The sequence below is a fragment of the Narcine bancroftii genome, chromosome 2 (assembly GCF_036971445.1).
Source record: "Narcine bancroftii isolate sNarBan1 chromosome 2, sNarBan1.hap1, whole genome shotgun sequence".
NCBI classification, from domain to species: Eukaryota; Metazoa; Chordata; class Chondrichthyes; order Torpediniformes; family Narcinidae; genus Narcine; species Narcine bancroftii.
Window position 1 is genome coordinate 284,026,658 of NC_091470.1, and position 25,385 is coordinate 284,052,042.

The following is a 25,385-nucleotide window of genomic DNA, read 5'->3' on the forward strand; positions in this document are numbered from 1 at the left end:
ATCTTGTTAACTTCAGTTTAAAGGAGAATCTACGGGTGCATACCAGTTGGTAGATTTGCTGTGGTCGATTTTCAACTCTGCCAAAATTAATATTAATGTATTATGTTATGAATTCATATGGATTGAAATATTATTTGTTCTATTTTTAAAATTAGGAGGTATTATTAATATAAAGCTTTGCAAAGTCAATGTAGATTCCTCTGTTTCTTTTACTGTTATATTTAATAAAATGGCTTCTATTTTATATTATTAGATCTTTAAAATGACCATTTATAAGTTTCATATAAAATTGGTGGTTTCTGCTTCATATGCAACAAGGGTTCAGGAGTAGTCTTTGGCACAACTTGAGGATCATAGTTGGGTAAAACACCAAAATGTAACAACAGTTACAAGAAACATGATTAGCAGAAAATGAATCCAATTTTCACTTAATAACATTTATATGAAGACATTACAGAGTCCTCCAAAAGCACAATTATCGTCCAGATCGCAACAGCAATATATTTCCATTACCATCTTTCATGGCACTAATACGATCTTAGTTGCTATGGTGACAGATTTAAGCTATTGTAAATAGCTATTGCTATAATCTTACCATGTTGGATGCACATCGCCTTTAATGTTGCTTTAACACCAGCACAGAATCACAAGTGATGGAGCTTGGTTATCTAAGTAAATAATCTGCCTAATGAAGGTGTTTTCTGAAGATTATTTCTTCTCAGAGATTTTGTATTTAAAATGGAAGAAAAATATGATGCCATCAAATGAATAAATGGAAAACATATTTTTGTGGCTTGCAATGTATTAAATTTTACAGCACAGCACGAGAAATTGGAAGATCTACCTGGAAAATAATTATGTATTTTTTTTTATCATGCTTTAGTTATTTTTCACACTTTAGTTAGAGTGTCACCTTGCACCCATCTAAAGAGGATTATTTTATATAATTAACTGTACGTGTGTGTTCATCAGTAGCTGGACATAATCACATCAAAGCATTCAGAATGAAATAAGAAAACATCAAAGCAATAGCACAATATAATTAGCTTAATGGATTTTCATTTGCAGAGGTCATGGGAAAGGGATTAATTTCTGTTGTTTTATTGTATACATCAAAAGGCGTATGCAGGGTCACTAATATTTCTGTCTCAGAAACAAATCATTTGTAATGAAGAGAGTTGTTTATTGAGCTGAACCTACACTGTGCTAAATATTGTCACGATCTTCTGCTGTTTCTTAAATTCTAACAAGCCTGCACACAAGTGCCTTTTGTTTACTGTTCTTCGTATTATTACAAAAAAGCACAACTTCCGACATGCTTGACCAAATTTGATCTCACAGGGTTATTTGCTAAGTTTTCATTTGCCAGATTAATTTTCACTTGACAGGAAATGTTAAAATGAAAATGAGCACAACAGAATTTTATATTGATTTCAGTAATCACATACAGAAAAAAACCCCACATGTTTTACATTCATAGAATAAATGGAATATCACAACAGGTAAAGGTGCATTCTTCACTATTGCAGCACACCAGGATCTAATGACTCACAAGGCTGGTATTTAAATCAGGCTGCAGTGAACAGTGGTAGTGGCTAAGTGATTTTTCATGTGTATGAAGATTTGTGCTGTCTCTTTGAAACACAATATTACAATATCCAGGGCAATATTTTCTTCCGATCACTAATATTGGTTAAAAATATAGGAGAAGTAAAGTAGCGAATGACACTTAATACTGACATACTGTATACATTTGTTAAACAAGAAAATAAACCCAGTGGGGAATGAATATGATAATTATAAAGATCAGGTCCTGACTACCACTTCAATAATGAAAAGATATTCAATGATGTTATAAAGCAACACATATATTGCCATAGGAATCAGAAAAAGCTTAATTTTGACACTCTATATATGGGTAGTTTTCTCTGTTGTTTTACAATGTCCAATGGAACCCAATGCAAAGTATTCATGGGCCACAAGAAGGTCAAAACAAGGTGTGTCCTCTTTATTTAATGGCCCTTCACTTGTTGCAACCCAGATTGTTGTTGGTAAGAATTAATCCTCAACCCATATGACATGTACTGTATCAAGTCAGAGCAAAAAAGGCTAAATGCACTTCCATTACATTCCATATTAAAATCAGAGCAGTGAACAATTTATTAGCATTGCTTTCTCCTTAATTACATTGTGATATTCTTACCACAAAAGACAGTAACTTTGACCTTGTTCCACCGTAAGGCCATTGTCAATTCAGATCTCATTAGATATGAGTTGATTTCCACATCCCAAAATACCATTACCTAACATAAATATAGGGATACTGCTTGCAAATGGATAGCCTTTTGGCAATAATTCTAAATCCAATGTCTTGAAAATAAAGGTCTTCTGTATTCAATCTTGACCATGAAAAACACTAGAATGTAACAACCTTTATCTTTTCCTACAAATTACTTTTAAAGGTTGCTCAATTGTAATTATTTTTGGTGTTTAATGAACTTGATATTTGAACAAAGCAGGTAGAAATGTAACACATATTTAGTTTTGAAGGTGTGAGGAGCATGTGTGTGAGATATAGAGGTTTATCAGCGCTATGGAACAGTGAATTACTCTAGTGCTTCACTGATGCCATTTTTATTGGAGAAGAGGCCCAAGAATCTAGGTGAAGGCACCCAAATACCAATAAAACCTTTGAAGAAAAGGTTTCCCGCATTTACTGTGAATGAGCCGAGGATCCTTTGTGGAATTAATTTTCTTAATCAAGAGGTCTTGATGTAGTTCATTACGATCATGGGTCAGTTAAGTCAATGTGGCAGTAAGCTTGAAGCATCACTTTTCTTTTAGTTTTAATTTTCCAATTTACTTCCAGATTTGTATAGTGACTGACATCAGTTGACAAATAGGTGTGTGTTTGGTAGTGGGCTGAAAATAGACATTAGAAATATTGCAGCAGGGCCAGATTGTGACACCAGTCCTTGTGCAACATTCACCTAATGCCAGCACAGTTAAATAGGGCTCAAAGAATTATAGAGGACCCTTTCCATCCTGTGCGCAGTATCTTTGAGCCACTACCATCACAAAAGAGGTGGAGATCATCAAAAATCAGGACTGGCAGGCTAGGAAATAGTTTTTTCCTGCAGGCTGTGAGATTGATGAACAGTATCCTGTAACCAAGTAAATCATCCCAAATTATTTCTGTACATTTATTTTCAACTGCTGTTTCATCAGGTTGTACATGTACAAAGTTGAACTTACCCTTTCACCAGTTCTGGCATGCACCTCATGATGTCATTTTGCATGTAAATATTACTTGCCATATCCATAAAGTCTCAATTTGGAGCTTAAATTTTCACACCATGGCATTTGTGCATTATAGAATTGGCAATCAATCACACTGGGATCTTGCTTTTACTCAGGGACACTGTGCAGTGAACTGAGATTCCCTGGTGGTGTGTTATATTGTTGGCTGGCTCCACCTCCCGCTCTGCCCCCATCTACCCATATATAACCCTGTTTTCCTTGCTGAACCCTGAGCCTCGCTGAAGACCACTGTAAGATCCTACCCTCAGTTATAAGCTAATAAAAGCATATGTTCTCCCTCCAGTTGTGAGAGCTTTTATTCACGCTACAAGCCAGGGGTGCTGCTGATAGTCCCTCTGTCCCCCAACGTGGCTGAGGAGATCATGTACTGGCTAGACTGCTTCTAGGCCTTCCTGAACACGACCAGAGATGTCTTCCACACCGATGAACTCAAGAGGGTAGGAACGAAAGGGTATGCAGTCATCATATGATGCAGCCATTGAGGCTTTGAAGGCTCGGTACCTGAAGTCGCAAAACTAGATCCTACTGAGGCACCGACTCGCTCTACGTCGCCAGCAACCAGGAGAGACCATCGATGACTACCTGCTGGATCTGTGGACGCTTGCCAAGAAGTGCAGTTATGAAGCGGCTGCGGGCCGTGTTCATGAAGAAGAACAGATCCAGGACACTCTAGTCGCAGAGATTCACTCAAGGTACATGAGGGAGCGACTGCTCAAGTTGGGTAAGAAAGACCTGCCTAGCCACATTGAACTGGCCAAATCATTGTACAGGCTAACCTCGAAACCAGTGAGCTCACTCACCCAGGCGACCCCTTCCATGGACTGGCCGCCCCCCCTACCCCAGCCCTAATGGTTGCTGCTCCCTGTGCTAGTAAATGCTCCTGCGTTAGGGAGTGCTTGTTCTGTGGCAAGAGCCAGCACTCCCGATCTCGTTGCCTGGCTAAATACTCAGTTTGTTCCAGCTGTGGCAAGAAAGGACATTGGGCGAGGGTTTGCCATGCGAGGGGAAGCCTGGGGAAGTCAGCGGCCTGCATCACTCCCGGATCTGATTCCAGGCCCAAACCATCTGCCCCAAATTCACCTGAACCCACTTGTTGTGCTACATGCCAATGGAGGGTGGTAGTGAGGAAAAGGTGCAAAAAGGCTCAGTGGCCATCTTGCCATGACTCAAATTCAAATGGTGCCATCGTCGTCAGAGGAGGAAGGAGGGTGGCCATCTCCCTTCGCCACGAGGTCGATGCCATCTTACCCATGGGCAACCCAGGATGGTAGGGACCACTTGAGTGAGGAGTAGAGAGTCTCTGGGGTCCTAGCCTTGATGGTTCTAGATCAGGACAGACCTCACCATCTCAGCAACTCCATTGTGACTGTGAAGGTAAATGGACATTCCACTAAATGCCTAATCGACACAGGCTCTACTGAAAGCTTCATAGACTCACGGACTGTGTAAGAATTCAACTTAAAGATGTATCCTTCCAATTATCACATATTCCTTGCTTCGCATTCACACTCTACACATATTCAACTACATTGTATAGTGCATTTGTCGTTTTGGGGAGGGAATTTTGTAAAATACGCTTGTATGTACTTGATGAATTGTGTGCTCCGATGCTGTTGGGTCTGGACTTCCTGTGTCACCTTAAAAGCATGACCTTGGAGTATTATAGTCCGTTCCCCCTGTAATGGTTCGGAATGGAGAGCCTCTAAAATCAGAACCCACATGCATCCTCTCCACACTGAATATTGACCACCCACCTCTCTTCCCAAATCTGTCCTCTGACTGCAAACCTATTGCTACCAAGACTAGGAGGTACAGCACAGCAGACCGAGATTTCATACAGTCCGAGACACAATGTCTGCTCGATTAAGGTATCATCAAATCTAGCGCCAGCCCGTGGAGAGCGCAGGTGGTAGTGGTAAAAGGGGAAAAAAAGTCCAGGTTAGTAATTGATTATAGCCAAATTATTAATCGGTACACACCCTTGGACGCATACCCTCTCCCTCAAATTTCAGACATGGTGAATGATATTGCGCAGTATCAGGTCTATTTGATCATTGATCTGAAAGCTGCTTATCACCAGCTGCCAATCCATTCTGAGGACTGTCCATGTACAGCATTTGAGCCTAACGGTCATCTCTATCAATTTCAGAGGGTCCCTTTTGGAATTACTAATGGGGTTTCTATCATCCAGAGGCAGATGGACAGAACGGTGGATGAGTATGGGTTGAAGTCTACCTTCCCCTACCTCGATAATGACACCATCTGTGGCCACACCTTGGAAGACCATGACGCCATCCTCCAGAGTTTTCTCCATGCAGCGAAAGTCCTGAACCTCACTTATAACTCTGACAAGTGCGTGTTCAGGTCTAAACAGCTGGCTATCCTTGACTACATGATGGAAAATAGCATCATTAGCCCTGATCTCGATAGGGTGCACCTCCTGTTAGAGCATCCTGTTCCCAGGACCACAAAGGCTTTGAGGAGATGCCTGGGGATTTTCTCATATGCTCAGTGGATCCATCAATACGCTATTAAGGTTCACCCTCTCTTAAAAGTCACTATTTTCCCCCTCTTGCCTGAAGCCAAAACAGCTTTTAACTACCTCCGGAATCACATTGCAAAAGCTGCCATGCACGCGGTGGATGAGAATGTACCTTTCCAAGTGGAAAGTGACGCTTCGGACATAGCCCTGGCCGTTACCCTCAACAGGCAGGCAGGCCGGTTGTATTTTTTTCCCAGACCTTGCAAGGCCACAAGCTCCAGAACCCCTCTGTAGAAAAGGAGGCTCAAGCCATTGTAGAAGCCATGAGGCAATGGAGACACAACCTGGCTGGTAGGAAATTTACTCTCCTCACTGACCAGCGCTCGGTCGCATTCATGTTTAATAATGTCAAGAGGGGAAAAATCACAAATGACAAAATTGCTGGGTGGAGGATCAAACTCTCCACCTACAATTATGATGTATGCATCAGCCAGGAGCCCTGAATGACCCTCTAGATGCCTTATCCAGAGGAAGCTGTGCCTCTGCACACACCGGCCAACTGCAATCTCTGAATAATGAGCTCTGCCATCCAGGGGTTACCCGCATGGCTCATTTTGTCAAGGCGCATAATCTGCCCTACTCCATGGAAGATATTAGGGAAATGACCAGGTCTTGCCAGGTCTGCGTGGAGTGCAAGCCACACATCTACTGCCCCGCAAAGGCGCATCTGATCAAGTCATCCAGGCCCTTCAAACGGCTCAGTGATGATTTTAAGGGATCTCTCCCCTCCACGAATGGGAACACTTTCTTCTTCTCTGTCATTGACAAGTACTCCCACTTCCTGTTCACCATTCCATGTCCAGACACGTCCACTCAATCAGTCATAGTTTCCATGTTCGGCCGGTTCAAGTATCCCAGCTATGTTCATAGCGACTAGGGCTCATCCTTTATGAGCGACGAGCTACATCAGTACCTGGTGCTGAGAGGCATCGCATCCAGCAGGACCACTAGCTACAACCCCAGGGGAATGGGCAGGTTGAAAAGGAAAATGCCATGGTTTCGAAGGCTATCAACTTGCCTTGAAGTCAAGAGGCATTCCAGACTCAAGCTGGCAGGAAATCCTTCATATTGCACTTCATTCCATCCAGTCGCTATTATGTACAGCAACCAGTGCTACTTCTCACGAGCTCCTATTCACTTTCGAAAGAATGTCAGCATCGGGAACTACACTCCCAACCTGGCTCACCACTCCTGGTCCAGTCCTTCACAAGAAGCACATGAGGAGAAGCAAGACCAACCCCCTGATGAAAAGCATAAAATTGCTCTATGCCAATCCCATGTATGCCTATGTGGAATACCCAGATGGCAGAGAGGACTGTCTCCATCAGGGACCTGGCACCTGCCGGAACAGAGGGTCCATTGCCTCAAGTGTCCTGTGAGCCATGGAGCTCATTCTCGCCACCCCTAGTCAGGGCCTCAATCCGGTTCAGGAGGAAAGTGCATCCCCCTCTACTGTAGAGCTGGAGATCCTGCCCGCAACCTCTCCCTCACAAGAGGACTGGGAGACCCAAGGAGCCCAAGACCCGCCCACGCTTAGGTGCTCCACCAGGATCTCCAGACCCCCAGATGGCTTAAATTTGTAAATAACTATATATTTTTTTTCTGAATCAACGTTCTCTGTTTTCATCCACAGACCCTAAATTTTGCAGGAAGAGGTGAATGCAGTGAACTGAGATTCACTGATGGTGTGTTGTACTGATGGCTGGCTCCGCCCCCATCTACCATATATAACCCTGGTTTCCCACCTCAATCCTAAGCCTCTCTAAAGACCACTGTAAGACGCTACCCTCAGTTATAAGCTAATAAAAGTGCAAGTTCTCTCACCAGTCATGAGAATTTTTATTCACATGATACACTGTTTGCAACCGGAGCCCTAAATGAGCAGCTTCAGAATGAATGTAGGCTGTTCAATCACCTCCCAAAGTTCACAGCCTCTGCTGTATGAACAAAGACAACTGTAGAGTCTGCTGCAGCAGTGCTATCAAATAAAGAGATGTCCACACAAGGTGAGTGTATAACAAAGACTGACTTTACTGGTTTGAATTCCCTGCGTGTCTGCGCTGGCCTGCCTTCTTCTGGTTACGTACCTTCTGACTTCTGGAAGTGACATCATTGTGCTGCGGTGTCACTCTCTGGCTGGCTGGCCACTATGTGGAAATGGAGGGCTCCTTAGCCCACACATGGTGCTGGGCGCAGGCTCCCCTTCACTGTCGTTTTGCAGTGATTCAGCCCGTTTACTTGCGCAGTCACTCAGCCCGCTACAACACACCCTGCAGAATCACCGCTGCTCTTTGAGCAGTCTGACTTACAGTCTTTGGGTGGTCTACCTCTGTGCTTGACCCAGGGGTCTGGGGCCGGCAGGTCAGAGTCCAGGTGTGCGACTTTGAGGCGGTCGAATGTGAATCTGTCCTGTTGGCCGCCAATGTCCAATGTGAACACCAAGCCATCTCTCCACAGTACCTTGAAGGAGCCTTTGTTCAGGCACTATAGGGGGTCCTTTGCTATCCTCCGTGTATGGAAACGTAGTGTGTGGACTGCAGATCCTCTGGAACCTGGCTGGGTGGCGAGCCATGTCTGGACGGTGGTGGGGGTGGCAGTCATCCACCCACTTTCTCTCTCAGCCTGTGCAGGACATCTAACACTCTAGTCTGTGGGTCAGGGGGTTGAAATGCAGGTCCCCTGGAATGGTAAGCAGTGTTCTGTACACCATCTCTGCGGATGATGGCATCAATCAGTGGGGTTACTCATTAGATAGGTGTTTGAACTATGACATCACTGCCAGCATTTGATTTTTTGAGACTTTAGTGAAAGCGGGCCACTTGCAAGTTGGGGACATCCAAGCTGGAGGTGAAGATGTGCCCACCAGGAAACGGCTGGGTCTCACAAGCCAACATAAGGAGACTTGTTTCAGATCTAAAGCAGTCCATGTTCAAATGCCACAAGACCTGGACAATATCCAGGCCTGGACTTATACATGGCAAGTAACATTTGCACCACACAAGCAGCAGGCAATATATTGGTAACCAACAAGGGAAAATCCACATCACTCTCTGATATTCAATAGCATTACCATCATTGAATCTCCAACTGATAAGATCCTGAAGTGGGCATGGTGGAGGGGGGGGGGGGGGGGGTGTGGTTGGAAAGTTTATGACCAGAAACTGAACTGGAATAGCCTAGAGGAGATTGTACCTAGAGGAGCACATCAGAAGGATGGAATCCTGCCATGAGGAACTCACCTCCTAATTCCACAGAGCCTGTCCATCATTCACAAGGCAGGATTGTGATGGTACACTCTCCACTTGCATGGATGAGTGCACCTTCAACAACACTTAAGAAGTGCAATACCCTCCAGGACATTAGCTGCCCAATTGTTAGGCACCCCACAAACATTCACTCATTTCATCAGTGATTCACAGTAGCAGCACCTACAGTATGCACTGCAGCACCTTCCAAACCAATGGCCTCTATCAGGTAGGACAGTTGCCCTTCATACTACAGACAAACCTGACTTGGAAAATGACACTGCTCTTTTACTGTTACCGCCTGAAAATCCTGGAACTCCCTCCCTCACGGCATTGTGGATACATCCATTCCTCAAGTAGCACGGTGGTTCATGAAAGCAGCTCACTGCCACCTTCATGATGACAATTAGGGATGTGCAATGAACTGCTGGCCAGCCTTTAAAACCCATTTAATGAATACAAATAAATAAACAAGCTCAAGTCTCCTAAAGCAATCATCACATGTTCTTCTGTGGGCTCTCTCTTGGATCAGGACTCCTCCCTCTAAGGGCATCCAACTGAGAGAGTCAACTCCTTGACTCTCCCTGCCTGCTGAATCATTCCAGCCAGCAGCAGCAGCTAGCATTCAACTTTCTGTTCATCACTGCATCAAAAAGATTTCTTGGCTCTCTATTCTCAGAAATGTTTCAGCTGCCTTGATACTGGAGAGGAGGGGATGGCATCTCAGGAAGAAGGATTTGCCAGCATTGCTAGTTTCCCAGCTGTGCAGGCAAGATTTGACTGCTCTCTTATGCCGAAAAGGACTCTCATTTATAATCTTGACCCATTCATCAACAAGAATTGTTCTTACCAATGACTTGAAAAAGTCTGACCCAAAACAAATCCATCAGTGAATGAATTCTATAACTTATGACAACACCTTTGTATTTCCTGATGATTGCCACCTTGCTTAAATATCTATGACCTCTGAGCAAAATACACATTAGAATTAGAGTCATGAAGTTCTACAAAACAGGAGCAGGACTTTCAGCCCATCTTATCCATGCCAACCTATCTACCCCTATTTCCCTGCAGTTGGTCCATATCCCTCTAAATCTTTCCTATTCACGTACTTGCCTAAATGTCTTTTGAATATTGTTATCATCGGCCCTTCTATTGCTTCCTCTAGCAACTCATTCCATACATCTCTTTCTGTGTGAAGAAGGTGACCTTCAAGAACTTTTTACATCCTTTCCATCGGTCCTTACATCTATGCCCTCAAGTTTTAGGTTCATCTACTCTGGGAAAATGGCTCTGAACTTTTACCTTACCTGGGGCCTTGATGATTTTCAAAACATTTGTTGTTCTCCTATGCTCCAGGGAGAAGTCCCAGCCTATCCAGCCTTTCTTTATAATTCAATCCTACCAGTTCCAGTAATATTCCCATGAAACTTTTCTTCACCTTTCCCAGCTTAATGATATCTTTCCTATAACTAGGTGACAAAAACTGTGCATAATACTCAAAATGCAGTCTCACCAAAGTCCTGTACAGTTGCAACATTACCTAATTTCTCCTGCAGTCAATGCCCTGACTGATGAAGGCAAGCATGCCAAACACCTTCTTTACAACCTGCTTTGCCATTTTCATGGAACTATGTATCTGTACCCCAAATCTCTTGCTCTGTAACCCTCTCCAAGGCTGTACCATTCCCCATGTAAGTTCTGCCTTGCTTTAACCTATCAAAGTATTACACCTCAAATGTCTAACTCCTTGGCCACTCCTTCTGGATCCTGTTGTAATCTTAAGGCCCTTTCATGCAAAGAAAAAGTCCAACTGTAAAGGCAGAGATTCTCCGCCCTTACGTCGAGAGACTTACCATCTTGAATGCGCTGTAGCTGGCTCCAAAGCGCTGACTGTAATCCCTCTTGGGGAAGGATAATCGGTGGAGTGCTGCGCTCCGCTGCTATGCATGAATGTACAGCCACTGCAAGCGGCTGGTTAGGGGTGGGCTGATGACACCATCAGCCTGCAACCCATCTCCCCATTCTCTCTATGACCCCCTCAAGGCAGGGGCGGTCGGTAGGAGACATCGGAGGGGGGAGGGGTGAGGTCGGCAGGATCTGTCAGGGCAAAGGCAGCTGGTGGGAGCCATCAGGGCAAGGGTGGCCGGTGGGGGTTGTCAGGGGATGGCCAGTGCGGGCTGTGACAGCCTCATTGGGCCACTTTGACCTTCGGGACTGCTCCCTATGGCTCAAAACACGGCAGAGCAATGGCTGTCTTCCCTACCCATAATCTCCCACTCAGCTGGAACTGTTCTGGAAAATACAGAGCGGTTCCAGCTGCATAGGGGATTATGGGTAAGGAAGATATGCATGGCTTGATGCGTATTTATGACGGGTGGCACTACATCATTGGCTCTGGAGAGCGCTACGAGGTGCCATTTGACATGAATGTGGTTCAGGTGCAACCTTTTAGGGCTGCTCTATGAAAGATAAGTTTTATGTTTTCCTCTGCACTTGTAGCCAGCCTCCATCCCTCTTCACTCTCTACTATACCACCAATTTTGGTGTCATCCACAAATTCACTAATCATGATAATTACATTGTCATCAAAGTTATATTAATATTTTTTTGGATAGATCCACCATAAGGATTTAATGAGAACTAGAACATTTAGGCTACTGCTCTCTGTAAATGGCTGAATACCAGCATTGTAGTCAATGCTGAGGTTAAGGCTCATTGCATCAAGTTGTTCAGGTTAGGATAGGAAGATGCATTTGAGAGAAAAAAAAATTACAAACCCGCAATGATGGTACTCATTCAACAATAAGAAATCCAAACGAGGTGCATCATTAGTCATCTGGAGTTTTTTGCTTTTCCATTTGAAATCATTGCACCAATTAACCATTCTGAAGAATGTAGCAGGACAAAATGGATAAAGTCTTCATGGTATAATCAGTAGCATATAACGGAAAGTCATACCATTTGTTTCTAATGATACACATGCTTATGCATATTTCCTTAGCTAGTTTGTTCTGTTACAGTGTCCTGTATGATTGTAGTCTGGTTGCTAGAAGGATGGGCCCTTTTACTTTGAGTCCACACAGCTTTCCATGATGACTCTGGACATTGGATTCTGGGTCCTAGATTAACCAATTTTACATTGCTAGTCCAGAGCCAACTCAATAGGAGCTAGTGTGGAACACCTCTTGACTCATCTTGCCAGACTGTGAAATTTTCTCCAACATTGATCTATTTTGTAGGTTTACATTTGCATCAGAGATAAGTCAAGCAACCACCTGTCAGGCCCTTCTGATGGGGGCCCTTGTGAGCCTCCTGAACTCTCTTGACATATATCTCACTGACCAGACCTTCTATATACCTCACACACTAAAGCAAATCATGGTCTCACTTCACTCTTCCTTGCATGCTCTATCTTCTGCATGGCAACCATATTATGTGTGATGCCATTAGGTCTCCTAGAATCTATCTTTGAAGGTCGATATACTTCTTTGCTATGTGGAGGCAACCAGAACTGCACTGGTATAAGTGAGACTGCATTGGAACAATGCAGTACCATTATAAAAATACTTTCTGGATGTAAACCACCAAAGTCCGATTAAAATTTATTTAAGACCATGGAGATTTCCTGATTTGGCATTGGTGTGAAATTCGATGATGTTTTAAGGCATCAAAAGTGGGAGAAATCCATTTTCTAAGTAGTCACTGCCTAATGGCATCCTTTTTGGTTCTCAAGTAGAGATCCTCTCTATTTTTGACAGTTTTATAATTAATAGCCAGATACGTCCCCAGGATCAAAATAAATGGTTCCCAAGTGTGGGTGCTTGGAATGTATTACCAAGGTGGTGCTGGAGGCTGGAACAAGGGGGAAATTTAGGAGACTCCTGTACAGGCACGTGGATGAAAGAAAAATAGAGAATTATGAGGTAGGGAGGGTTTGGTTGTTTTTTTTAATATATAGGTCAGCACAACATCATGGGTCAAAGGGGCTGTACTGTGCTGTAATGTTCTATTTACTTACAAAATCTGTAGAATTATCTTGAGCAAAACTGAAATACATCCAACTTAAATGCTTCAAATGCCAATTGCTAAACCATCTTATTTAAGCTATTAATTAGAGTGGATGAAGAAATACAGTTCATCTAATCGTATAATTTTTAATGTCCATACTTGATAGAATTTTTTACATAAAGCTAAATATTTGAGTGCAACAACATAAGTTTTTGTCCATTGTTAAAGAAGGGTTAGTCAATATGCACCGAGAGAGATAGATTTCTGAACTTGAGGTTGAATAGTTCTTACTTGGGTAAATGGAGATTTACCAATACAACTACATATATTCCAGTTTATAATGGTGGCTGTGTGCTGAATTCTACTTCGGAAATTCAGATTCACCAAAGTCATATTTAATTCCAGTGACCGGACAAGGAATTAGATAGTACTGGAAAATGGGTGCAGCAATCTCAACGCATGATTAATCTGTTCGCCTTTGACCTGTTGGAGGATCGACACAAAATCCCTGCTCTGACCTTATTATTACAGCTTCCAGCAGAGCCTTATTGAGCATTCATTGGGAATGATTTCACAAGCAGTTAGCATCAGCTGAAGCTGGGTAGTGCTCAATGAAATCATGCCGGCTTCTATTAAATGGGAAGGTGCTTTGTGCCTGCAACTGATACCAGAAGTCATTCCATTAATGTTGAAAGCTTGCTGAAAGCCATTGCTTTTTTTTTTCTCCCTGTGAAGTTATTAGTTTTAAAGTTATCAGTGAGATGAAACCAAAATTTGTTTAAGAGTCAAGAAAGTCCTGAGAGGGACACAAAAAAAAATAAAGCAGGGTGAATTCAGGGGAAATGAAGAGAGGATTAGTTAGAATAGGACATGCTCCTGAATGAGGATAGAGGTAAAGAGGTTCAAAGGGGCAACAGGAGATTATATTCATCTGAGGTATTCGGGAGGCATTTACCTTCCTGAGCTTCCATGGGCATCAGTTTTTGAGGTGCCTACCCTTCAGTAAAGTTTTCATGACTAGATCTGCATATTCACTAATAAATAAGTTGATATTATTGTATGGAAAAGATGCAAAGTCCTGCACTAAAATTAACAAAGAGAAATCAAATTCATTATGCCTCTTGATCTTGTATGCAGGCTTTCTGGCAGTTTCCCAATTCCTGAAGAATTGCATTGTGCATATTATTCAGTTCACTTCTGTACTCCATTTCCCAACATTCTTATCTGCAGCCGATTCCACCTAACTTTACTCTCCATCAACTTGGCATTTGTATCATCTGTTCCAACCACTCGGACTACAGGTACCTGTCCTAATCCTCAGTCCTTATGTTGGGCATACCCTGAGTGCAGAGGCAGGTTATAGGAGGGACTTCCTCTTCACCTTTATATTAGCTGGGACTGGTGTACAAGCAATCACTGCATTTGTTTGAATGGAGTCATTGACATTCATTAAAAAAATGGGAGGAAAGGAACCCAGATTTGATCACTTAAGACCATCACACATGGCCCACTCCACCTCTACCTATGCCTACACATTACTGAATGTTAACAAGTATAGTCGCTGCTAGCTGTCCATCAACACACAAAGGACATGGGTTTTCAATGGAAAGACTTTGCCCAAAACTTAACAGGCCATGTTGAATAAAAGCCTACAGGGAGTGAATCATTTTTGTGTAACCAAAATGATCAGATGAATAACATGGACCTATAAAAAAGAAAAATTAAATCTTAATTTGTTGGAACTCCTCAGAAGATTCTGTAGGATTCCATGAAATCAAGATGGTAGTACTACTGTAGTGACTGTAACAGCAGCACTACCACTGGTGCAGATTGGAGAGAACAAGGAGCAGGACTGAGGCCGTCTGCAATCTCTTACTGCCCCACTATCATCCAACTGGCTCCACGCAAGTTTAAATTTCTTGGAAAATAAGGCCAATAGTGTTTTTTTGACAGATGTCCTCTGAGGTCAAAAAGAAGAATGGTGACTTATGCATGTGCATGGACCCAAAAGGCTTGAATGCTAATATTAAGAGAGAATATTATCAGATTCTAAACACAGATGAAATTGCAAGTGAGATGGCTGGTGTGAAGTTTTTCACTAAATTGGATGCATCTCAGGGCTTCTGGCAATAAAACTGCATGAAGATAGCACAAATACCCAAGATGATGGTACCCATATTTAGAATCCCAGATCTGGAGGACGGCAGGATCTGAGGAAACAGCAGTTTGGTGCAGGATACCAGAGTGAGATAACACTTCGTCTCTGAGACAGATAAGCTTTGGAGTAGGAATCCAGTGTAACTATAGAGTGCTAGTGATAATTGTGACCAGTAGAGGGAGTCAGAGATAAGTTGTGGCAGCTAGGAGTAGATTCAAAATGGATGCCTCCACGAGGTTGTGAGTACTGTAGCTAATAAACTATAGTTGTTATAAAAGAACTGATGTTTCTTTATTACAATAAAAGAAACATCAAATGGAACCAGGAGTGGAAGAAACACCTGGAGTGTGCAGAGTGAGAATCATTTGATAACAGCCAGAAAACATGGAAAGTGTGAAGTCTCCTGATGCTGTGTATTGGACTGAGAGCATCGACCATGAATGGCGGTTGTTTAAACAATGGTTCATGCTGTATCTGCAAGCCATTGGACTCTATAGTAAATCTGATGCATGGAAGACTGCACCACTACCTTCCATGGTGGGAACCTGAAGCACTAGAAGTTTTTGCCAAGGCAGCTGACCAGGGAAAGTTCAACAAGATTATCAAGATGCTTCATGAGCACAGTTCACCAAATAAAAATTAAACATTCGAGAAGTACATGTTTCACTCATGCACACGGCTACAGTGAGAGAGCTTTTATACTTTTTCAATGGACTTGAAATGAAAAGCAAGAACATGCAATTTTGGATCACTGCAAGATTCAGTGATCCGTGATCAAATTGTTTTCGGGATTATTGATAAGAAGGTGAGAGAAAGGTTACTGCAAGAGAAAGAGTTTACCTTAGCTGGAGCTGTGAAGAAATGCCACACCAGTGAAAGAACTCTGCAGCACACAAGAAAGTTTGGTGATTGTGCAAAAGCCAGTGAAAATGTCATAACCACACATTAAAAAATAAATGAGATATAGGAAACAACAAATGGTGGAGAGACATTCAATTGTAAATGATGTAGCACTCAACATGCACCAAAACAATGCCCAGCCTATGGAAAAGTCCATAATAAGTACAAAGGATTGAATCATTATGCAAAGCAAAGTTTTTCCAAAGAGAAACAAAACAGAATTAAAAGCGTGCACACTATACACACTATAGAAGAAACATCAGGGCAATGAAGATAAAGCCATACATCCATGAAAATCCTGTACAGCTCAAAGCTTACAATGGACAGAGCATTGAAATGAAAGGTACATGTAAATTCAAGGTGAAAATTAAAGAGCACCACCTCAGCTTCACAGTAGTCCTAGATGGACATGAATCACATGCTTGGTGACAAAGCATGTGATAATTTAAACCTAGTTAAGAGTGTGTACCACATTAACAGCAACAATTCATGGAACAATGTAGTAGAAATATGGGATCAATTTCCAGACAAATTCAAGGGGTTTGGAGTTCAACCATTCACCTATAAGATACAGTTAAAAGAGGACACACAGCCAGTAGTGCACTCCATAAGGCAGGTTCCAGCACCACTAAAAGAAAACTCAAGCAGTAACTCAACCAAATGATGGCACTATGGGTCATAAAGAAAGAGGAGATGTACACAGAATGGATGAATTCAATGGTGTGTGTCAAAAAGAAGAATGGTGACTTATGCATGTGCATGGACCCAAAAGGCTTGAATGCTAATATTAAGAGAGAATATTATCAGATTCTAAACACAGATGAAATTGCAAGTGAGATGGCTGGTGTGAAGTTTTTCACTAAATTGGATGCATCTCAGGGCTTCTGGCAATAAAACTGCATGAAGATAGCACAAATAGTGTATATTTAATATACCGTTTAGCCAATACTCCTATCTGAAGATGGCTTTTGGAATTTCCTCAGCTCTGGAAGTGTATCACAGGACAATGGAGCACATCACAGAAGGCATAAATGGGGTATGCATGTACATGGATGACATGATCCTATGGGGATCCATACAAGTACAATACAACGAGAGGGTCATCAAGTGCTACAATGCATAAAGAAGAAAGGATTAAAGATAAGCAGAGCAAAATGTCAGTTTGGTGTGAAGGAAATCACTTTTCTGGGAGATAAACTGTCAGAGGCAGGTGTGAAGCCAGACAAGAGCAAGGTGAAAGCAATGTTAGAGATGCCCAGACCCACTGATGAATAAAGGTATATTGAAAGTGTTGGGAATGATCAATTTCATTGGTAAATTCATACCAAACCTGTCTTCCAAAATAATATACCTTAGGAAGTTGTTACAGGACAAATGTGCATTCATGTGGACAGCCAACCACGAGGAAGAATGGGGATGACTGAAGACCATTCTAACTATAGAACCAGTACTTTTGCCGTTCTTTGACATATCCAGAAGGTTGAAAATATCCACAGATGCTTCAAAAGATGGAAGAGGAGCCGTACTACTTCAGGCTGTAGGAGACGATTGGAGGCCAGTAGCGTATGAATCAAGAATAATGACAACATCTGAATGTCAATATACACAGGTCGAGAAAGAGTGTGTAGATCTGGTCTACAGATTCGAGAAATTCCACATTTATGTGTATGGTCTACCAATGTTAATGACAGAGACAGACCACAAGCCATTAATAGACATAATCAATAAAAATCTCAGTGAAATGTCGCCACAAATCCAAAGACTGATGATGAAGCTACATTGTTATGTCTTTGAATTGATGTACCAGCAGGAAAACTTATTATGTTAGCTGATGCATTAGCCAGGGCAACAGCTCAGAGTGAAGCTCACAGAAACAGGTGTGAATCTCCACATGAACCTGATTACTGAATCTCTTCCCGTATCTGACATGAAGTTCAAGCAGATCACAGCTGAAAAGAACACAGTTCTACAGAAAGTCATCAAGTATATGAATGAAGAATGTCAGCAATACTACAACATCAGAGCTGAACTGAGCTGAGTGTTGTCAGTGGGCTTTACTCAGACAGAGCAGAATTGTCTTTCCTCAGTTACTGAGATGCTGAAAAGGGTGTATGAGGGGCACCTTGGAATGGAAATATGTAAGAGAAGGGCCAGAACTGCTGTTTTTTGGCCAGGGATAAATGTTGACATTGACAAGATGGTTTCAAGCTGTGAGACCTCTTTGAAACATGATGCAAAGCAGACAAAGGAACCCATGATCATAACTTACTTACCAGCAGAACCATGGCAGGAAGTTGGGACTGATCTGTTCCACAATAATGGAAATAATAAATTGTTGGTTATTGACTATCTACCATACTATGTGGAGATTGTGCTGCTTCCTAACATGTCAAATCTATGAAATTGATCTTTGCAAGACATGGAAGTCATCAAATTGTCTACAGTGACAATTCAGTTGCTACAGTTGTAGAGAATTCCAGAATTTTGCAGAAGAGTATGATTTTTGACATGTGACTTCAAGTCCTCTGCATCCACAGATAACTGGTAAAGCAAAGAAAGGAGTTCACATAGTTAAACAGTTGCTCAAGTAAACACTAGATAGTGACTCAGATCCTTATCTGGCTCTGTTGAGTTACCGAGCTTCACCACTTGAACATGGCATGTCACCCGCCGAGCTTCTGATGGGACGTAATCTAAGTACCACACTTCCCTACTCTGCAGACCCAAACAAGAACAGAGATGTCAGATGTCGAATGGAAACAAAAGTGTCTGCAATGGAGACAAAATGTAAACTATGTCAAGTCAGCAAGAAGCTTAGGGCCACTGGCACAACATGATGCAGTGAGACTCAGAGATTCTAACACTTGGAACAAAAAGACTACTGTTCTGGAGAAATCCAAGATCTTTCACTGTTAGATCAGAGGATGGTCAAATACTGAGGAGGAATTGAAAGAGCCTGCTGAAAACACAAGAGACACTGCAGGAACAGGCAAAGGTAGAGGATCCAGCTTGCACAGACACAGAGGAAACACCACCAAAGCTAGACAGTAGTGAACCAGCAGAGCCGACACAAGCACCAGTTAAGATTCACACATTATCAAAGAACCTGACAGACTGAATCACTAACAGACAAAGAACTGCACACTTAAATAGTTTTTGCTGCTTATGTTTGTGTTGAACTTTAAATTGAAATGAATACAGTATTAGTGTGTCATGATGTTAGATTAAATATTTCAAGGAAAGAGGATGTTCTGATAGAATGCTAGTGCTAATCTGACCACTAGAGGGAGTTGGTAATGAGTTGTTGCAGCTAGTAGTAGATTCAAAATGGACGGCTCCACGATATCTTGAGTACTGTAACTAATAAAGTATAATTGTTATAAAAGAACCGGTTTCTTTATTACAATAAAAACACAAACAGCAGTGGGAAAGGCTTCAATTCTGGGATCTGCGGGAAACCGGTATCGGGTCTAGAATTTGTAAGGGTGTGGTTGGTGTGAGGGGATCTCCCGAAGAGCCTTGGGTGGTAATAGCTTCCTAAATGCTTGATGGGTTAGGAACCAGTGCCGAGGAGATGTAACTTGAATGGCTTGAGCTTAGCTTCACTGCTGACCAGTCAGGAGGATATGCAGCCACTGCAGTAATGAGGGAATAGCAGGTGACAGTATCAGAAGAGGTAATGGGATCCACAGACTCTCAATGTCTCTGAGGGTATGCTCTTTTGGTTCTTTTTCTTGTCATGATAGTGATACTGGGTTAGTAATTTCCCTTTGTCTGTCTTTGCTGGGATTTTGTATACATGATAATAATTGGAATCTGAATCTTGAACTTGAACCTTGAATCATGAGCTTAATGCAAAGACCTACTGTGTTGATTTTACTGGGAAGAAGTAGTGTACTTTAGCTTGAAGGTTAATGCCAATAGCGCACAAATAGTGAAAAAGAAAATAAAGGGTTAATGTTAGGAAGGCAAAAAGAAGACATGAGGGTGCTTTGGCAGATAATGTGAAGGAAAATCCAAAGGGGTTCTACAAGTATATTTAAAGTAAAAGGATAGTAAGGGACAAAATTGGACCCCTAGTATAATGGTATGGATTGTATATGCTAATTGGCTCGGGCTGGCCCGCCCCCTAATGACACTCTTACCTGGACTCAGGCCATCAAGGTCGGGCCACCTTTCCCTTCCCTGCACTTCCCTAGTTTGGATCTGGGCCAGCTCAAGTCTTCTGTGCAATAAAGCCCATAGTTCCCCTCAAGTCTTTGTCATTGCGATTATTGGGGCAACTGATAGTGTCCAGCACCTAGAAAATCAGAGTTGTCAACTTTGTGTGGAGTCTCATGAACTGGGAGAGATCCTGAACAATCTTTTTGCTTCAGTATTTACGCAGGAAACTGGCATAATGAATAAGGATGGAAGGGAAACAAATAGAAGTGTTATAGAACATATGAAGTTTAAGGAGAAGGAGGTGCTTGATGCCTTGCAACAAATAAAGGTAGACAAATCCCCTTGACCAGATATGATATTCCCCTGCATTTTGAGGGAGACAAGTGCTGAAATTGCAGGGCCCCTAGCAGATATATTCAAAATGCCCTTAGTCACGGGGGAGGTGCTGGAGGATTAAATTATTCAAGTCATTGGTGAGGCCACACTTCGAATATTGTGTGCAGTTCAGGCCGCCCAGCAACAGGAAAGATATCAATAAGATTGAAAGAATGCAGAGATTTACTAAGATGTTGTCAGGTCTTTAGGAGTTTCAGTTACTGAAAAAGATTAAACAGGTTAGGACTATACTCCTTGGAACGATGAAGAATAAGGGGAGATTTGATAGAGGTTTAAAAGATTTTGAGGGGTATAGATAGAGTAGCAGTTTCCACACAGATTGGGGGAGATAAATGCGAGAGGTCATAGCTTTAGGCTGAAAGGGGGGAGGTATGATGGGAACATTAAAGGAATGGTTTTCACTCAGAGAGTGGTGGGGGTGTGGAATGAGCTGCCATCTGATGTAGTGAATGCAGATTCAGTCTTGAGTTGTAAAAATAAATTGGATAAATACACGGATAGGAAGGTTCTGGAGGGTTATAGAATGAGAGTAGGTCAGTGGGACTAGCTAGTTTGATTAGTCCGCACAGTCTGGAAGGGTCGAATTGCCTGTGCTGTAATGTACTGCGGTTCTATGATGCTTGATATTCTGGGAGAGTGAACATTCATTCAAATGGATTTTAATAATAATTCTGAAATATTATTTAAAAATAATTACAAATAAACCTATAATAAAAGTTGTTAAACATATTACACCATTCTCAATTTATAATCTTAGCTCATAATCCCATTTAATTCCTTCATGTTGTCCAGCTTCACATGGAGCATCTAAGAGGTCAGACAGTTAAGCCAATGAAAGTCTCAATAAGTAAGTGTTGCAGATATTCAAAACTTTGCATGGACCATGGCTCATTGCTGATATATAGAACACCTCTGTACATTATCACAGGGCGTACACGAAGAATTCTTGATAAAGAAATGATTGAAAACATAGTTGGTCCATTCCCGACTGTGACACTTGTCTGAAGAAACAATTTTAATCAAAGCAAAAGTTCTTGTGTTCTTTTCACATGCCAGCAGGGCAAATCACAGAGATGGGAAGACAGAACTGTACTAAAGATTTACCAAACATGGAAATGATACTTACTTGAAATTGTTGATGAAATCCAAGTGTCCATGCACATCAAAAGCATCTGCAAGAGATGAATCAAGTCTGGTTGGCAAATCACTCATTTAAAGTTCAAGGTTCAAAGTTACTTTTATTATTACGTAATAATACTTAAAATATTACGTATATGATATAATTAAACTTTTGTCTACTGTAAGACAATAATGAGTTGCCATGAGCATTGCCTGGCGCCACTAACAATAGAAGAAAGAGAAGCAAAAGAGATTCCCATCAGAGACACTGAGTGTCCATGGATTTGCCTCTGGCACTCTTGCAGCCTCTGCAACCATACAGACTCCAGTTCAAATGATCAGCGACCCATGCAAACCTCTGATTTAATCAAGAAGCCTTCAGCGCCTGAGGGCTTTCTTGAGCCCTTCTTACCCTTAGCACCTTCCATTAGACCGTCTCCAACAACCTACAGCCTGTGTGAGTCTTTCAACTGTAAGCTGCCAACAGCCCACAGCCTGTGTGGGTCCATCTAGCTGTTGAACCTGTTGCTGGTCCCACTACCGTGGTCACCAGCCTGTACGGTTGTCTCCTATGCTTGTCCTTCTCCCTGTTTCTGGTGTTCTCCGCTGATCCACTGCTTTCTAAGAGCTGCTACCCCTTGTGGTATGCTGAGCAACACAGGTGCCACCATATTGGGCACAGACCTCTGTGCTGCAGGGTTTAAAACAGGACACCATCAGCTCCTTTAACAGGCCATTTAAAGTCTGTACGGAGCAGTCAGCTTTAGGATTGACGTTATAGCAGCTCTGGCAATGCTGCCACTTTTTTATTTGTGAGGTTATGTTTGATTTTGGATCCAATGTCGACTTCAAGAACTAAAAGAATAAATGCAAATAAAGATGCATGACATTTATTGAGTTCAAACATCCAAACTTGAGTCTCACCATTTGACTCAACTTTGAAAAGTAGTTACTACTTTAGTTTTATAACTTTTGGCCTTTTTAAAGAAGAAATATTTATAATGACAAGTGACTTCTGGCTCACAGTTGGAAATCTAAAGTGATTGTAAATAAAATCAAAGCCCAGAATTATATATCTATTTGCATGTGAATATAATACTTGTTTATATGTCAATAAACTCTTCATTCATTCATTCATTCATTCATTCATTCATTCATTCATTCATTCACTCTTGTTGCATGTCTGCATTTGGACATACTGTGATGTTGTTAGATAAATGAGTCATGAAGTATGCAGATGGAGATGCAGCTATCCCCTTCCACCTTGTGCAGGGTGATGTTAGTTATGAGTCTATTCATCTTGCAAAAGACAGGAGAGTGGATCAGTGAGTATTAAACAATGTGTTTCGGTGATATGTGAGTTACCTTTCAGCAAATGGATGAGCATGTGCTGGGTCTTGTGAGTACCTGACTTGCCTGACTGGCATCCATGAATGTAGGTGAATTCCTGACTGACAGAATATTGTGAGGTTAGTGATGAGGGTGTAAAGGATTGAATATTATACCATGGAGAACATTGTCCAATTAATGTCAATGCTGGGATGGAGTATTTGTAAATGCATTCACTGAAATTGACTAGTCACTATTTCTTCAGTTGCTTCATTTCAGTCAGTGGAACTCTATTGATCTATGTGGTGATCTGTTCCTTCTGCCTTCTTGTCTGGATTTTGGAGGATTGCCAAATACTCTGAAATTACAGCTTATGTTTCACCTCTTCAATCTTGGCTTAAAGCATACAAGGTATTCTCTCCTGTATCCTCCCCAAGTGCAACACTTCACACTCATCTAGATTAAATTTCATCATATATTTCTCCAATCATATTTTCAACTCTCTTTCTCTCTCTCTTTCCCCCCTTTTCCTTTCTCTCACTTCCCCTTTCCCTTTCTCTCCAGCCCCCCACCCCCCCTACTTTTCCCCTCTCTCTGACCACCACATCCCCTCTAATGACTTATGTACAGGTAGTGTGAAATTGGTATGCTGCCAGCATTGTCGTCAACAAGCACTGGTAATTCTTGTCTCACAATTCCTGTAACGACTTGTTGGTTTGATCAGCTTCAGCTTCTATCAAATCTTACGTCCATAATTACATCCATCATGAAGTTAGTTAAATTTCATGACTTAAATTCTTTTCTTAAAAATTCCTGCAATCTTGAGATAAGGTTTGATTAAACGAAAGGATGACATTGCATACAGGGTTGAGAAAATTGCATTGAACTGCAAGAACTGTATAATTAATCCACTAACCTGAAGAAATATACAAATGGGAGACTTGCATACAATGACTTTATATTTTACAAATTCTGATACTCATTTTTTAATGTGAAGAAATAATAACACCAACATTCCCAACCAATTTTAATATTATGTTTGATAGATTCATGAATTGGGAAGGAGTGAAGGAGGTATGGCTGGAGCCTGCTTTGCTTCTCCTAGAAAATTAAATATGGTTTCCTTGATCTATCATCAGCGCAATTCAAATAATCCATCAACAACAGTAATAATTACTTAGCAGAGAGGTAGCTGCACAGGTCCAGTGATGTAATTTGAGGTTTGATTCAGGGAACTAACATAAAATGTAAATGGAACATTAAAGGTATTAGAGATTTCAATTTCTTTCTGGCTCTTTTTCTATTTTATGCATAATAATTTAGTATTATCATTTGTTAATTTGGGGATTTGCCTGTAAGTACCCAAGATCAAAGGCTAATGGTGTCCTGTGAATTAGCTGTATTGTTTTTATCCTGACAATAGCAACCCAGCGTAACCCAAGAACCGAGTTTCATTCTGGTGGGCACATGGAATTATTTTAATTGCACAGGCAATTTTTGGAAAATTACATTAAAGAAATCTCACAATAATTGCCCTCACAACTAAGGATGTGGTAATGGGTTCATGAATGCCTACTTATCGTTGATAATACTCCAGGATTGTAAAGATTCAGTTTCCATTTTAGATTTAAATTATTGCTATAACAAATTTGTAGAGTTGGAAACACAATGAATGTAATTACAACTTTTGTTCAAATCAAATATCAATTTCGGATATTTGTCAAACTAACTCAAATGATCGATGAGACTATTTTCCCTCATCAATCTTGCTCAACCATTATTTTCAGCATGGTACATTACTTACATGAGACTATTTTAGTTTAGACAGAAATTCTTTTTTTTCTTCTTTCTTCTTTCTTCTTTGCAAGAAATAACAATGAATGAAGTACTAGATCATACCTAAGACATAAAATAACTTACCCAATTAAATTTCAATTGAGAAATTCTGCTTACCAATTTAGCAGAGCAAGTAACAGCACAGGGCATGTCGTAGACTTTCAATGGTTCACAGCACAAACACAGCACGCCAGCCAAAACTGCAAAAATAAATGTTTATATTGTATGAATGATCACTGTCTGCTCAAAGTCATATAATTTTTTTAATGCCAAGCTTGTTGCCAATATCTGGATTTTATTAGGACTAATAAAGGTAATTATTGTAAACCCTGCATTTTGGATAAATTTCTAATTATAATGATAA

General features: G+C 41.4%; 1 long non-coding RNA gene across 1 annotated transcript in view; it reads right to left on the bottom strand.

The window, feature by feature from the left end:
- The window catches only part of LOC138752706 (uncharacterized), a 36,372-nt gene extending 14,464 nt beyond the window's left edge, over positions 1 to 21,908 (bottom strand). Inside the window, exon 1 of the long non-coding RNA XR_011350857.1 lies at positions 21,864 to 21,908. This is a non-coding gene — a long non-coding RNA (uncharacterized lncRNA). The remainder of the gene's footprint in view (positions 1 to 21,863) is intronic.
- Positions 21,909 to 25,385: the final 3,477 nt, after the last annotated feature.